The sequence below is a fragment of the Callospermophilus lateralis genome, chromosome 4, assembly GCF_048772815.1.
Source record: "Callospermophilus lateralis isolate mCalLat2 chromosome 4, mCalLat2.hap1, whole genome shotgun sequence".
In the NCBI taxonomy this organism is placed as follows: domain Eukaryota; kingdom Metazoa; phylum Chordata; class Mammalia; order Rodentia; family Sciuridae; genus Callospermophilus; species Callospermophilus lateralis.
Window position 1 is genome coordinate 15,137,515 of NC_135308.1, and position 17,702 is coordinate 15,155,216.

A 17,702-nucleotide genomic window follows, 5' to 3' on the forward strand; every position below is an offset into this window, starting at 1 on the left:
GAACTGAATCAGACTGAAGCTGCAGCAAAGCATCTGAATCCAGGCTCACTTGATCAGATTGGCTTAGCCTTCACTTTCAATTTGTAAGATAAAAACAGGAGAACACCTTTGTAGAAGCAAATATTACATACTTCAGTACTGAGTATTCCTTTTATGTGGTAAAAGCATACAAAAAGGGAAGAAAATGCAACCTGAAGTCAAGACAGGAAATATACAATAGAAAGAGTAAAAGAGATTATTTACATCCGCAATTACCAGAGAGGGACTTTAAAGCAATTCTGATAAAATTCTAAAAGACATAGTGGAAATGTGAACACGTACGTGTATGAAGAAATGAGAAATTTCAGCAAAGATGGGGAAGATTTAAAAAAGAACCAAATCAAAATGCAATAAATAAAAAATAAAATATCATAAACAGTGTACTAAATGAATTAATAGAAGATAAAACTAGAAGGAAAAAAAGTCAATGAGCTTAAAGACACAACGATGGAAATTGTCCCAACTGGAACACAAAGACAAAATTGGTGAATAAAAACAAACCAGAGTACACTAAAACTGTTGTATAATAACAAATGTTTTAACATACAAATAGAATCCTATAGGGGAGATTGGATAAAAGGCTGGCAGATATATTTGCAGACACAGTGTTTTAACAAACTGTATGAAGGATCAATTCAGAAATCTAAGAAGGCCGATGGACTCCAAGCAGGATAACTAAACCCCTTCTCAGAAACACTTCAGTCTAAAATAGAAAGCAAACAAACAAAAACTCAAACCAAAAAGTAATAATTAAAAAAAAGCACAGAAAACCAGATTTGAAGAGATTCAAGTAAAAAGAGAATGCACATTAGGAAACAACGATGAAATGACATCAGACTTTTCTTCATAAATAATGATGATCAGAAGACAATGGAGTGGCAGATGACCTTCCATCTTTTAACAATGGGGATATGTTTTGAGAAATGCAACATTAGGCAATTTTTTCATTGTGCAAACATCAGAGTGTACTTGCACAAGCTTAGATGGTATAACCTACTGCTACACACCTAAGATATAGAGTACAACCTATTGCTCCTACCATACAACCTGTTACTGTATGGAATACTGCAGGCAACTGTAGCACAATAGTAAGCATTTGTGTATCTAAACCTATCTACACATAGAAAAGATAGAGTAAAACAAATTATATGAAAATGACATGTCTGTAAAGGCAGTTACCACGGCTGGGGCGTGAAGAACTGGAAGTTACTCTGGGCGAGTCCGTGAGTGGTGAGTGAATGTGAAGATCTGGGGTGTTATTATCAACCACCATATACTTTATAAACATTGTGCACAGTCTATGCCAAAAATTTTTAAAGGTTGTTTCCTCAGTAAAACATCATTTTTAGCTTACCTTTTTACTCCATGGTTTTTTTTTTTTCTTTTTCTTTCTTTTTTTTTTTTTTTTTTTTAGAGAGAGAGAGAGAGAGAGGAGAGAGAGAGAAATTTTAATATTTTATTTTTTAGTTTTTGGCAGACACAACATCTTTGTTTGTATGTGGTGTTGAGGATCGAACCCTGGCGGCACGCATGCCAGGCGAACGCGCTACCGCTTGAGCCACATCCCCAGCCCCACTCCATGGTTCTTAATTTTTTTTTTTTTTTTTAGCTTTTTGACTCTTCAGTAATAACCCTTGTCCTAAAACCCTAAAAACACATTGTACAGCTGTACCGAAAATTTTCTTTATTTATATTCTTATTCTATAAGCTTTTTCTTTTTTTTTTTTTTTTAACATTTTCAACATTTTTGTTAAAACCAAGACAAAGAGCTGAGGATATAACTCTGTTAGAGAACTCACCTAACATGCATGAGGTGGTGGGTTCAATCTCCAGAATCACAAAAAAACAAAACAAAACAAAAACTAAGACAGAAACATACTCATCACTCTTGGCTACATTGATATCACTGCTTTCCACCTCAACATCTTGCCCCAGTGGAACATCTTGAGGGGCAACAGCATGCATGAAGCCCTCGCTCCTCTAATAACAATGCATTCCTCTGGGATACTTCCTTTAGGACTTGCCCGAGGCTCTTCCTGAAGAGTCATCCTTTTCAGAAAAATGCACACAGTGGTTTATTTGCTTATTTCTTCTTTGCAATCATAGATTTGCTTGTGAGCACATAATGTACCGTGAACATTCCTCTCATTAAAACATTTCACCATCCTTTTGTGAGCCGTGGTCTATGTTTTCAAAGTTTCTGAAGAGCTATATGAGGTCTTCAAATGTTTCTGATAAACACTGTGAATTTTTGATAGGGTTTGTAGGTTGGGTATAATTTGAGTGTCTGCCAAAAGCCCATACATAAAAGTTTGGCCCCACTTTTGGCAGTTTCAGGATGTGTTTAGAACTTTAAGAGGTGGAGCCTAGTGGGGTGCGTTTAGATCATTTGGGGTTGTGCCCTCAAAGGGAACCACAGGACCCTGATCTCTTCCTCCCCAGCCCCCACTCTCTCCCTCTCTCCTTCCTAGATTGAGGTGGGAGCGCTTCTTCTGGCATGAGTTGCTGACGTGATATGCTGCTCTGATCAGAGGTCAAAGTGATGGCACTGCCCAATCTTTTACTGGAACTTTCAAAACTGGAAGACAAACAAATGATTCCTCTTTGATATTTTTTTTTTTTTTTTGCCACAGGTATTTCACAAGGATGACTAATGCAGAAATTCTTATTTTTATTATCCTATAGTTTTCTTTCCTCTTGAGTTTCTTCAGTTTACACTCATTAGGCAATGGGGGTTTCTCAGCTGCATTTTAATCCTATGAGACCTCTATTGTATGTACAGTTGGCCATTGACCAAAACACCATTAGCCAGCACATGACTTTATTTTCAATGCTGAAAGAAAAAAAAATCATGTCAGAAGTTTATCCAGGACCAGACATGGTAGGCACACCTGTAATCCCAGAGACACTGGAGGTCAAGGCAGGAAGATCACAAGTTCAAAGATACCCTCACAACTAAGCAAGGCCCTGAGCAACTTAGCAAGACCCTGAGTCAAAATAAAAAGGATTGGGAATATAACTCAGTAGTAAAGTACCCCTGGGTACTTTATTCCCAATACAAAAAAAAAAAAAAAAAAGACTTATCCAGGGAACATAATGTAATAATTTAATAGTGTATATTATATATAACATATTACATAGACATACACTTTATAGTACATAGTACATGTCTTTATATTAAGAATATTTAAATATATATAATCATATTTAATATACTTAACATATAAATATGTGTATTTATATAAAAATGGTATGTATACATACCATTATAATTATATTTATATACAATATAAATATATTGCTGTGGTTTGAATGTAATTTGTTCCCTCCAAAAACTTATGCTTGAATTTTATTGCCACTGTGGCAGTTAAAAGGCCACTAGATCATTAATAGAGATTAATGCCTTGTCCTCATGAGACTGAATTGTGCTAAAGGGAGCCTTCTCCTCTAGCTCAGTCTCCTCCACAGTCACTCACCTGCCTTTCCATTTGACCTCCATGTTATGACAGCCCAAGGCCCTCACCAGATGCATCCTATCTTAGACTTTCAGCTTCAAGAACCATGAAATAAATGCACTTCTTTCCTTGGTAAGTTAACCAGTCTCCTGTATTCTCTTATGGCAGCAGAAAACCAACTAAGAAATATGTACTACACATATCATTATATACATATTTAAATGTATCTATATATGTAAGTGTATTTATATAACATATACACATATATTTAGTGGGTAAAATTCTAAATTGACATATAAATACACCATCTGTAAAAGAATAAAAGAGTGTGACATTTTAAAGCAAAATCAGTATGAATGAATCATGGGGCTACAGCATATATAGAAACAAAATTTAGACAACAGGAGCACAAAGTGTAAGGTACAAATGTAATCACACAATTGTAAATTCTTAGGCTTTCATGAAACAGTGAAATATTTTCTGATCCTTTTTTTGGAGCAAATAATAAATGAAAGAATTTCAAGGAGGGTTGGGCTGAAGTTGCCTTTCCATTACTTATGGTTCTAGGTATACAAAAGCCTGTGTTGATATTATTGGTAAAAATTGTAATTTGTTTTCCTTTTTCTGGTACAATAAAATAATGAAAGTCAGAGAAGAATTTCTCATCAATTTGTTAACATTGTCACAGACAGAGCAACCTCATTCATAAGTGGCACCACGCAGGGGATGGAGGGCTAGATTTTGCATCAGGAAGCCCAGGGTCCGAATCCTGATTTCATCTGCTATGTGTCAGCTGGAACCTGGTCCTTAAACTTCCTGAGCTCTATTTTCTCATCTTAAATGAAGCCAATAACTCCCAATTCACAGAATTGAAGCAAGAATTAGACTAAGTAACATCTTGGAGGAACACAGCTCAGGGCCAGGCACATCTGCAGAGGCTCAGGAGACGTCAGTTCCCCAGGCCCCTTCAAGCTGCAAACCCAATGGGCAACCAGGGAAATCTAGTTTGAGTCCATATGACTTGGAACCTCTGGAAGTTTGACATCATTCCCTTCATATAAAAATCAGGGAGTACATTCAAAATAAGAATGCATAAGAGAAAGAAAATTAGCATTTTTTTTTAGGACTTAAAAAGCCACATTCACAGAAGGAGTAGGAAGCACCACTCAGAAACAAGTGTATTTTTCTGCAGATGCTTTTGAAGTTCTCAAGGACTTGAGGGTCAAAGCTGGCAAATTCATAAGAGGCCTGGAAAGCCAAGGGCATGTGAAGGAGAAAATGTCCTTGCTTGCCGATTCTGAGCACCCTGGTCCCCCTGCTGGGGCATCCTGCAGCCCTCCTGAGGGTCTCCTCCATGGAGGCAGACAAGGGCTCTGAAAGAGGGGCCAGGCGATCTTTTTTTAGGGAGGGAGGGAGAAAGAGAGAGAAAGAGAGAGAGAGAGAGAGAGAGAGAGAGAGAGAGAGAGAGAGAGAGAGAGAGAAGAGAGAGAGAGAGAAGTTTAATATTTATTTATTTTTTTTTTTAGTTGTTGGCGGACACAACATCTTTGTTTGTATGTGGTGCTGAGGATGGAACCCGGGCCGCAGGCATGCCAGGCGAGCGCACTACCGCTTGAGCCACATCCCCAGCCCCAGGCAGATCTGTTTCTCAGCCTCTTCTTTACTACTTACCAGTTGCATGACTCCAGGCGAGGTCTTTGGTGTGCCTGACCTTCAATTCCTTCCTCTATAAAAAGAGATAATAAAACCCACCTTCAAGAGCTATTGTATATACTAGGATGGAGCATGCAAAGCAGAGGTTAAATCTGGAAATCTTTAATCAGCTGATGTATTTTGTCTGGGTTATAGAACACTGCATGCTGCTTTCTATTTTTTTTAATTATCAATTGTTTATAAATAAGATAGTTCACATTTTAAAATATATCTTTCTATATTCTCTTGAAATGTTGCAAGATCTGGTAACCTAATGCCAATATTTCTCCAACAGATTGATCTATTAAAGCTAAGTAGCAACCATCTTCCATACACCGACCTTATTTTCTACAGACTTCACTATTCCTTATTGTCTTACCTGTCACAGACTGTCACAGACTTTGCTATTCCTTATTGTCTTACCTGTAGTGGAAGCAAATTAATTCATTTCTATTACCTGCCTCCTGTATGAAATGACTAGCACTATATGTAAGGGTTAATGAATATCCCCTTTCCATTGTGCCCTCTGTCTTGGTGACCCCATGGCCAAATGGGATTCAGAGAGAAACATAACTGGTACAATAATTCTAGCTCTTAAGGATCAGGAGCACTTTCTTGGCCTAAAGACACTCTTTTTTTTTTTTTTTTTTTTTTTTTTTTTAGCAGGTTGGGTTTAGTGCCTGCTACAAAACACTAACCCCAGCTCATGATATATTAAAATAAATCTAGAAACCTTTTCCAGGAGCCTGAAATTTGTCTCTGAGACCCCATTTGAACATGATGCATCCCAGCTGTGGAAGGGAGAGGCGTGGGCGGAATGCCTGAGGGTCAGGAGGAGGGCTGGGAAATCAGAAGTGGGTCTCCCACAGCGGCCCCTGATATTCACTAGTCCTTGACTGCCTTCCAAATCCATCAGTTCAAGCCTCATTAAAGAAAACCACAGTTCTCCAGAGGGCCAGGTGAGAGGGAGGGCTCTGGATTCTAAAGAGAGGGGAAGCTGGTGGGCTGTGGGCAAGGCTGTGGGGGTTGTGTTCCGTGGAATAAGAGACACTTTTCAATAAATGAGCTTATGATGACATCACAAGAGAATTGAGATGCTTTTGAGAAGGGGCAACTAGAAATTCTGCAGCTCAGCCTGGCCTCTGGCTTACTGCAGTGGGCGATAGATGTATAAATCATGTAGGTTGGGTAAGAGGGAGTCACCGGGAGCCAGCAGCAGGTTGGTTAAGATGAAAGGCATTCATAAATCCAGGGCTTCTGCACCTGCTATCTATGATTAAAAATTGACTGGAGGCTCCTGACCTCCCCCTTTCCCAAGAGCAGCCATCTGTGGACATCAGGGACAGCCAGGGTCCCTGGGTGAACCAAGGGAGGTGGAAAAGCCCAAGATATGCAGTCCAGAAGAGAGCCCATAAACAGTATCCTGGCTCAGAGGACAGCCTGGAGAGACGGAACTGCAGATCTTGGCAGAGAAAAGTGAAATGTGACTTCTCCTAGGGACCTCACCTTCCACACTCAGGATTCTCAAGTATCACACTTGGAAGGGACTAAGAAGATACAGTCTCACTAATGCAGGCTCCATGAGGAATAGAGTTCTGCAGAGAACAAAGGACTCCCTCAAATTCTCATGGTAAAGATAGGCTGATGTTCAAACTCCTGGCTTTCAGACCAGTGTCCTTCATGACACAGTGACCTCCCTGACTTGCTCTCGACATCCCCAGGCTCCTGCCTAGGGCCCTTGAGGTAAATGTCAATGACTAAAGTGGATTTCTTAGCATTTGCCGAACTAATCAGAATCTGACCTTGTTCTCTCCTGACCTGTTGGGACAAGGTGTAAGGCTCAACTGAAAATAGGCTGAAAAGTGACCCTCAGGGAGCTTCCTGTTGTCTCACCTTATCCCACCTTACCAGCCTCCTCACACCAGGAACAATGAGCTGTTGGGATTCTGCGCAGGTCAACCTTGAGGCATCCTTGTTGTTTTACCAGACTTAGTTCCTTATTCACAGTGGAGAAAGTTTTACTTTACTGCACTTTTCCCGCCTCTAGGCATTTTGTCTCCTTGGCTGCAAGTGTAAGTGACTTTGAGTTAGAGATTTTGAAATGTATGCATGTCATCCCCACCCCCGTGCTGAGTGGCCTCAGTGGCTCTTCACTGCTCAGTGAACATATGACTCACCTTGGCACCACTGGGATGGCCCTGGGAGAGCCTGGCTTCTCAGAGCTGGGGTCGTGAGCACCTGCCATCAGGGAGCCCCTGAGCATCTGACTTCAACAACGCCACTTACTTCTGGTCTCCACAAGGGTCATGGGGCTGTTAACTAGTTGTCTTGGAGCTCAAGACTTCTACTAATAACTGGAATGAATGTGAATAACAAATCTATTATTTGTTGATTATCTACCATGTACTGGGTGTTGGGATAAGCTGGTGGGTTTATTCTAATCAATGGGTTTCATTTAACTGATGGGTTTCATTTAATTTTCAAAAACCCCACAGAGTGACCAAAAACATTTTGTAGATAGAAAGTCAAGAGTGGGTAGTAACTTAATAGGGTCTCACCATCAGTCAGCAAGAGATGCCGCAGGTCTCAGGAGGCCTCCCTTCCTCGACCCCTCCATATGCAAACAACCAGTTCCCCTGCCTCCTGTATGAAATGACTAGCACTACATGTAAGGGTTAATGAACACCCCCTTTCCATTGTGCCCTCTGTCTTGGTGGCCAACTGGTCTACCACATCCCTCCACCAATGGCACATGGTTACCATGATCAACAGTGAGAATGGCTTCCCACAGCCATGCAGGAGATGCTTCTCATCACTTCAAGGTATCTAAAGGGCTGTCTTTCTCATCACCTGCCAACCCATCCCTGCTCAGTCACTGCTATTCTTCCCAAATGCTTGCCACTGTTCCCTCGAGTCAAACTCCTTTGTCAGCAGCTCCTGACAGCTCAATAGAGGTTCCAACACTGCTTCTTCCCTTTCCTTCCTAAGCATTTATTATTTATTTTTGCTCAAAGTTATATGAAGATTATAAAGGCAGGTCCTTGCCTGATATTTCTGTAACATACTGTATGTCTTTAGCAAGAAAGGGGAGGGGAGAAAGCCTCATGACACTAAGAGGTGATTTCCTCCTGTGCTGTTGTGAAGTGGCTCACACATTCAAGTCTGACCTCAGTTATTGGGCAAGTAATTAGGTTTTTTAATGGCTCAGAAATATACCAAAAAAAGGAGATGGTAGGGGGCAGTGATGATTGTTCAAATCAGCAGGTTTGGGAGTTTAATTTCTTTGTATTCATTAAGCTTTAAGATCTCTCTGACATGCTTCATTATAATACAGTGGCCCAGCTGGAAGAGCACTATTATCAAGTTACAGAAATGATAAATTAGTGGGACAAAGGTTACGTGTTTCTTAAGCTACTGTTTGAAAATTCTGGGCATGGATTTCTCTATCAAAGGGCGGAAAGGTGAAGACATTTGTTTTCCCCTGTTAGACAGTATTAAGAAGGGACAGTGGAATGTTTTCCCCAAAACACCCTGACAATGTCACTCAGCAGATAAGACTCGCTCTTTACCCCAAGCCCCTCTCTAAGATTGATGGAGCTGGGAAGAGAGTTGACCTGAGCTCCAAGTCCCCAAGCATCAGGATTTCTGGAAGTTATTGATGAAAGGAGAAAATGGGAAGTCCCTTTGCCCATTTTTCATTTCATCTTTAGTGCAGACAACCAGGTGCATTGGAAGCACATGGACAGGGGTCTGATCCCAGTCCTGCCTTCAATTTCTATGTTGTTTTGACACATCACTTAATATCTGAGTTCTATCTCTTGTTAAATAGTATCTTGCTAGATTATTGTCATCATTTACATTTTTGCATGTAGTATGTTTATATCCCTATATTGATGTAGTCCAACCCAGTGCCTGATTCAGAGTGGGATGCTACAGAATTACACTGGATTTATAGCTTCACCATTCAGGACCTTGGCTCTTTTTATCTTGCCCAACTTGAGTATGTGGATAGTATTTGGCCATATCGTCCACAACATTGCATTTAAAAGTCATCAACGTCGTTAAGATTTCATGTGGTAAGAAGGAAGAGATTTTACACAGCAGCCAAAACAGCAGAGCTCTAGTGATTTCCCATCAGACATTTCTGTGAAGGCTGCACATCACCATCCACATGAACGATGCCCCTTGGAGATGTGAGGTGCGCAGGCTCCTGGGCTGGTCTCTGTTCTTCCTCTGAAGTTCCCTTCCTGCTGGCAATGATCTCATATTCTCTCCCTTTTAGAAGAGGACTTCTAAAATCATTTCTATTATATAATCTCACTGGCATTGGACTTCACCTTCATATTCCACTAATAAAAATATCCATAATTGATTCATGGAGACCCCACTGTAATTCTCATATGTCCTTAAGGTATCCTCTCTTCACTCAATGGTTTATCAAAGTATCCACACAAGACACACACTTCCCTTAAAGGAGGGTGTTACAACCGATGATATTGGTATTATGACAATGTGGCCTGCTCATATCCATCAGAGAGGCAAGGAGTTCATACTTTGGACTTTGTGTGGGCACCTGCCGAGAACACTGAGTTCTGGAGCATGCAGAGAATTCCTTCTCTGAGGACTCAGGGACCTACAGCCTCTGGGAGGAAGGTCCCCAGGCTAGTGACTGGAGGCAGTGTAGAGGGAACACACGTCAAAGTTCGGAGGAGAATTCACTGAGCCTCACAATCACATAACACTATCAGGGACCCCTTTACTTTACAAGGGAGCTTTCTTTGAATAAACCCCAAAGGAAAGAATATGCTTATAATTAAAATCAGCAATTCCCACTTTGGAGGAAGATGGTGTTACCCTGCAACAGCTCTTTTGTGTGTCTCTGTTCTCCTTCCTCTTGCAGCCGTTCTAGGAATTAGATATTATTATCATTCTTATACAATGAAGGAAGTTAAGTGTCCAGAGGTCGGACACCAAGCAAGATATCCCAAGCCTGGTCTCTTTACACCCCACCAGAGCTGATACTTCTTCTCTGATGCTTTGTAATGAAACAGCCCAGAACAACACTCACTGATCATCTCACAGTTTTGCAGGTCAGAGTCCCACTGGGCTGGACCAGGTACTATGCTTGAGCTCACAAGGCCAGCCTCGGGGTGTCCACAGGGCTACATTCCCTTCTTAGACTCATTCAGTTGCTTGGCAGAATTCTCTTTCCTGTGGTCATAGGACTCTAGTCCCTGATTTTCTCTGGCTGTCAACCAAGAGCTTATCTCTCAGCTTCTTAGGGCTATCTCATTCCTTCTGAAGTGGCCCACTCTATTTTAAAACCAGAAAAGGCTAGAATAATCCCTCTGCCAAATATTTCATAAGTGTTCTGCCTTTTGAAGGGCTCCCATAATTAGATGAGGCCCACCTGGATAATCTCCATGTTTTAAAGTCAACTGACTAGGGACTTTAATTCCATCGGCAAAATCCCTAGCAGCATCTACATGAGAGTGTGAGTAGCTAGGGTGCAGCCATGTTATGTTGGGGATGGGGTGAGTCTGCTGCAGTAGTTCTTCAACATTAGTTAAGAACGTCCTGGAATACTATCGACAGTGGCCATATTTGGCTCTAATCCTAGCTCTTCTGGTCCCCTGGTCTGGGAAGAGCCCAGTTTGGAAGCCATATTGAGACCTTGACCCCCAGTGTCCTGGGGAGCAGCCAAACAGCTGCCACCAGTAGCTCTACAACCCAGTCCTGTGAGCAAGTCAGGAGTCCCCATCCACCTTCCCCCCACAATTCAGGAAGTACCTGGGTGGCCCACCCTCAGTGGCCTGGCTTGAAGAAGCACCCACAAATAGTCAGATGGCTCCACCCACACTCCTGCTGTCCGTGAAGCAGCCAGATGCCCTACCAACGCACCTTTGGCTCTAGGAAGCACCTTCCCATCTGCTATCCTATTGGGTTCATATAATTTCCTTATTAAATTGCTCTGGCAAAGTCTTTTCATTCTCATTAAGATGGAAGATACTGAGACTCAGGGAGCTAATGATTCATCCAGACTTAGTTAATAAGTGGCTAAGGGAGACCTATATCTTAGCATTAACATTCAGACTCCAAGTCAAAACACAGAAATTCGTATCTGAAAGAGAGAGTAAATATTATTATATGCAATGCCCTTATTTTTCTTGCAAAGGTCACAAAACTACTTAGAGGAAAAATGAGAATTATAGCCCTACATTTGTATTTTTGGTTCAGGACTCTGGACCAACCAGTCTGCCAAAAGATTGACACCTCTCAGAAAGAAATTTCTGATAACACTTTGTCTTTTGGAGAACTCATAACATTTAGAGCAAATATAGTCACCAAAAAATATCTATTTTTGTATATTTCTGTTGATGCCTCATATTGGTTAAAAATGTGCCAATAAGCTGATATAAATCAGTTAAGAAAATGATGACATGTGACAATTCCTAAGTAATCCTCAATTCTACTTTATTTTTCTAAGATATTCTGACATCTCTAATGTAGCTCACTAGCTGCAGCTAGTGGATTTGGCATGCATAGTTTTGGTAACTGTGAGACTTGTCTCCAGACCCAGGCATGTCCAGAGACTGTGGAGAGCTTGTGTCTGTGTAACATGACACATATTTGGCCATTCTGAAAAAGATCAAAATATAGGAATTGAAACAAAGAAGAAATTAATATGTCCCTACAATAATCACAACGGACTGGCATCTGAACAGGATTGGAGACCTGTAGGGTTGATGTGCAGCTCTCTATGGTTGGTGACTCTTTCCTTACTCAAGCAACCTCAACCTGTGGCTTCCAATTGTGATTTAAAATGATAAATTAAACTCCCAACAGCTACACACTCTGGTGATGAGAAAGGGAAACACAGGAAACAAGGAAAAAGCGTTCACCTTCCTTCTTGAAACTCAGAAGCTGCACACACTTTTCTCCTGATCTCTCATGGACCATGTAATCCCATGAGTCACACCAGCTTCAAAGCCTATAGAAAATGCAGTTCTGGACCGAGCAGCCACTGACCCAGTAGAAACATCAATATCTATTGCTAAAGAGAGAGCAGGAAAATGGAATCAGGGATGATTACAGAGCTTTCAAATCAGTAAACCCTTTAGGAAGAAAGAGGGTGAATACATTCAGGAAACCAAGAGAGCAAAAAAAAAAAAAAATTGAATAAAGAAATCATGGGATTCAAGAAAATGATTAGCATATAGAAGACCTGTTAATTTACCACTAACTGCAAGGGGAAAGGAGCATGCGTCTGTGGACGGGACTGGGAGGCAGGGGTGCGAGGGAACGGGACAGAAGGCCCTGCCTTCAGGCCTCTGGCCCTGCTGTTCAACACACGTTGCTCAGGTCACCTTAAAGCCAGGACCACTTCAGGACCCAGCTGCCCCCGACACCCTTAGGATTCAAATACAGAAAGCAAATACGGATAACTCCAAAAGATTCTTCAGGGAAGAAGAAGCAAGGCCGCTGGGAGGGCGACAAGATCCAAGCCTCGCCTTGTGCCCTCTCTTTCCAAGGCTGGCAGAGTTCCCCCAGGGTGAGTTTTCTCAGGTTTCCAGGCTCCCCTTCTCTGCCCCACCCACACACATTCAAATGTGGGGATGAATTGAGGCCATATCTAAAATACCAAAATGCCAAAATCAGTGCCCTGCCATACAAAGAGCATAAGAGCCTCTTCGTTGCTTCTTGATCCACCTTCACCAACTCTCCACGACCTGGCCATTTGCAGGTGTGAGCTTCCACTTGTCAGCTGCTAAGTCAGACCCTCCAAGAGAGACTTCCTTCCTGGCACATCGGCAGAGGATACCTACTAACCACAATCCTAGGTTCCAGCGTGTCAAAGCCCTCTGCCACACTGCATATGTGCCTCACGCGGTTTGGGGCTCTGGGGAGTCAAAGAGACTACAGTCTGTCCTTCTGGAGCTGAGAACAGCAAAACCTAGCCTGGTAGGGAAGATCCACATTTAGCATTTTTCTTTCCTTTGCTACAGTTCACCATCTCCCAACTTAGATTGTCAACTTTGCACCAAATGACGAGGACAGAAAAATCTGTGTTGGGGGAGCCTAGAGGAGAGCAGGCATAGGAAGGCCAACTGGCTTCTCTGAGCCCCAGTGAGCAGAGTAGAGTGTCAGGAGAGGGAGACTCTGTGGGCAGGGGAATCCTTGTGATAATCCAGATAAAGGCTGAACAAGTGGATGACTGTAGGGACACAAAGAATGGGGAATGACAAGATGAAGCTTGGGGCAGATCCCAAGGGGATCTTCATACTGGTTGAATCATTTTATTGTCTGCAGTGGGCAGGAGTGTAGGGCAATCTAGGGTACCTGTCTCTAGAGGTGGAAGATGCCCAGAGCTCAGCATGCAGGAGCGGAGAACAGTAAGCTAGATGTTGATAGAGCAAATACAGATAACTCCAAAAGGCTAGGGTTGAGGGAGAAATGAAGAGCAAAAATAGACATACAATGAAATAACAGTCATGTAAACCCAAGCACATGCAGCACCTCAGAGCAGGTGTCTAAGCAGGTGAGGCAGGAGGAAGGGAGGATCAAGGGTGGATTGGAGGGACATAGCGAGACAGAACTGAGAAGGAAAGAGCTTGATCAACTCATCTGTGAACCCAAGAGGGAGATAAATAATTACCTACATGCATCCATAAATTCACCGAAAGAGAAGCAAAGGCCAGGATGATCTTGTGAAGCATGACCTGCGGAAGGGCAATGGCGGGGGCAGGTCACCAGGTGCTGGTACTTGCTGGCTTGCTCTCCCTCTTTCCTCTCCTGCTTCGACTCTCTGCAGAAACCCCTCTTGCCCAGTGACCACATTCTATAAAGACAGCTGCTGGTCCGATGTGGTATGAGTCACTTCTTACTTTCTGCACAACGTGGGGCAACCCACAGAAATGGTTTGATTGTCAGTTTTCTTCTCTGCAAAAGGAAGAAAAATAAGTCCTTCTTTCACATGGTGGGGACAGGGCTTAGATAAGCTAATAGAAATGGAAAAGTAAAAGACAATGGCTGCGTATTCTCACTCAGACGTGGAAGTTAAAAATGCTGATCTCATATAAGGATAGTGTGGAGTGGTGGTCAGTAGGAGCTAAGAAGGGTAGAGGGTGGGAGGAGAGAGGGAGTTGGATAACATGACCCAAAGCACACACAGGAATAAATTCTAATGTTCTACAGCACAGTAAGGTAACAGTTCACAACAATTTATTATGTATTTTAAAAAGAACTAGGAGTTCAAAACTTCCCCAAATAAAGAAACAATAAATATTTAAGGAAAGAAAAAAGGTAGTAAGTCTGATTTGGTCATTATATATTGTAAACATTGTATACATGTGCCATATTTTCACATTGCACCACATAAGTATGTACAGCTATTCTACTAAGATAGATAGATAGATAGATGATAGATAGATTAGATAGATGATAGATAGATAGATAGATAGATGATAGATAGATTAGATAGATGATAGATAGATAGATAGATGATAGATAGATTAGATAGATGATAGATAGATAGATAGATAGATAGATAAAGTGGAAAAGCCTCATACCATTTTGTTGTTGTTGTTCAAAATGTCCCTTTCTTATTGTTCTGGGCCTGGGTGCCCCAGATTTGGGCCAATGGTCTCTGCTTGGTCAGTCATAAAACCATAGCAGAGCCTTGAGAACGACAGCTACAGTCTTGGCTCAGAACTGGAAGACTGCTATTATGGAGGAGGATGGACAGAATCAGAGAGCTCAGAACATCGCTCATGCCCACTGGGCCCCTGGGAGAAGAGCATCCCAGCCTGGCCCTGTGCCCACACTCTAACGAAAAGGCACTCAGAGAGGCTGGGCTCCCTTACACCTAACTTAGCAGCACATTTTCATCTTTTTTATGTGTTCGGAATGTTACACTAATTGTGATGGATGTTCTCTTTGTGCTCACGCTGAGGGGCGGATGATGAAGCCATAATGTAAGGTAATATGTCTATTAAAGATTTAAAATAACCCGCCTGCTGGAAGATTCCTCACTCCACTGGCAGATTCAAGCTCCTTGGGAAAGCATTGGTGTTAATTTAGAGACGTTGATAGGGTGGGAGAGGAGGGGAGGCCCCCAGGGATATTCTCCGACCTCTGGAATGCAGTCAACAGATCTCCCTTTACTTTACTTAAAGAAGGCATGTCCACTGAGCACCTACTATGTTCAGCCCTGATTTTGGACACATACGGACAGTAGGGGCTTTGGGATTTCTCAATTTAGGGAGAAATATTCTGGACTTGGTATACAAAATGTCTGTGCTTATGTACTCAGAATGAATAGTCTTTCTTTCTGATGCCTACATCAGTGTTAGAGCCCTGAGTTATGTCATTAGAAATGGAAATGTCTGGTCCCCAAATTCCAGAGGTAGCTAAAACTTGTATTAATAGGACCCAGTGATCTCCCAGCCGAATCTACCTCTATCACAGCAAAATCTGAGATAAAAAACCAGGTGTGATATATATTTCCCTGTCCCATGGTCTCTCTTTTACTACAGAACTAGAAATAGAAAGAGGTGTAGAATAACTCAGGCAAGAAGCTGGGGCCATGCGACTCCAGGAGCTACAGGGTCACTCCCAGGGAGACAGCTTGGCCAAAGGATGGACTCACCAGAGAGCATTGTGGGAAACCAGAAGCCTAGGTATTGGTCTTAGCTCCACCGCCAAGCTCAGTCCTTTCATGGCTCCCTGATCTTCTGACCAGCCATGAAGATCCAGCTTCTGCCCACCGTAGTTCTCACCCACCATTCTCTCTGGTGCCAACCAGCCCCTTCCCTCCACTCCCTCCCACAGCTCATCTACTGTCGCTCTTCAACTCTTCCTCCCATCTGCCTCTGGAATCTTATGTGAACTTCCAGGGAGGCATGAGGAATGAAGAAAGAGGAACCACATTCCACCCCATTACCTACGGGAACCAAAATCTGCAACAAAATTACTACCATCAGCAACCAGAAGTGAATGTGATCTTATGTCACAAAATGAATGTGGTTGTCAAGGAAGTCAACAGAATATGTGATTATGGCTCATCACAAGTCCTAAGTGCTCCCTACCCCTCATGGGCCCAACAGGTCATACAAGGCAAATGCAGTTGTTTTAAAAAAAAAAAAATTCCCCAAATGCAACCCCACTGGAAATAAAGCAAAATTAAAGTGTGATAGGAAACCTAGGGCAAAGGTAGAGAAATGTTCTCTGATCTACCTACCACCGCAATTCACGCCTAACGTATTTTCAGCTCCTACCATGGTAATTATACAATAGTAGTTACGTAACTTTCTATTTGAGCCTTTAAAAATGCTTTGATATTATTAACTGCACATTCAGGAGGAAACCAGGGCAGGTGGATCCTCACCAAATGCCATATCAGCAGAAGCAGAATAACTACCTGGACTTGCTGTTTTTCAGGAATCCAGTCCAAATTGGGGAGAAAAAAAAAATAACACAAAACACAGGGTATTTCCCTACACAGGGAGGAGACACCCTTGACCAGATGCCATGGTCTCACATTTAGGAGGTTTCTTTTCATTTCAGAAGAAAGTGTAGAGCCAGGATGAACCAATGAACTTTCACAGAGCTCCAGCTGAATTTCTTCATTGACACTGAATCATCAGGACAATGAAAGATAGTACAAAAATAACCCAGATTGTGGTTCAGAAGGGACATCAGAAATGTTGCAATGAGATGGGAAAGATGTTAAGAAGAACTTACCAGACAATACCACAGCAGTCAGAGCTGCCCACATGGGGTGTGAGCAAGGGGTTGAGGCGGGCATGACTGTAGAAACTTGTCACAGAAACAGTGTGACCAAAAAGGACAGAAAAATAACCCAGCAGCAGAGAACGTAAGCCCAAGGATCAGAAGATTTCCTGCACGTGCTTCAGGCCAGGAGATACTTGATAACAACATGCATTCTGTGTTTCCCAAAGATAATATGCCAGAGGAACAGAAGGAGATTTAAAGAGTGAGAACAAAACTAATGGAACTGACTGAGGACCAAACACTGTCATTATAAAGCTAATTATTAAAAGACCCAAGCCAGAGTGGACGTGGCTAAAATTTTAATTAAAGTCTTCAAAGTCCTGCGTGAGTGTGAAAGGAAGAGAGGGGAAAAAGGAAAGAGAAGTGATCACAGATTAAATAATAGATATCAAGGGTGGCTAGAAAGGATACAGTCTATGGATGAAAAGGATTCCCGAGAGAGAGAAACCAAAATATGCAGACAAGAATTATTCGAAAATATTTTAAAGCTATTTTTTTTTAAATTAAAAGAAAAGAATAGGAAGAAAAGAAAAGGCACATCCATCCACAGGAAGCTCTTACACAGAGTGACTGGACCCAAGAGATAACCTGGTGTTATTATTGAACTTGAAGGATAAAGGAAGAGTTGTTCAGGCATACAAGCAGACAACGCATCCTCCAAAGAAGAAAACTAAGCTGTCTTCAGACTTCTCCAGAGCAACATATCCAGAGAAGAAAATAAGG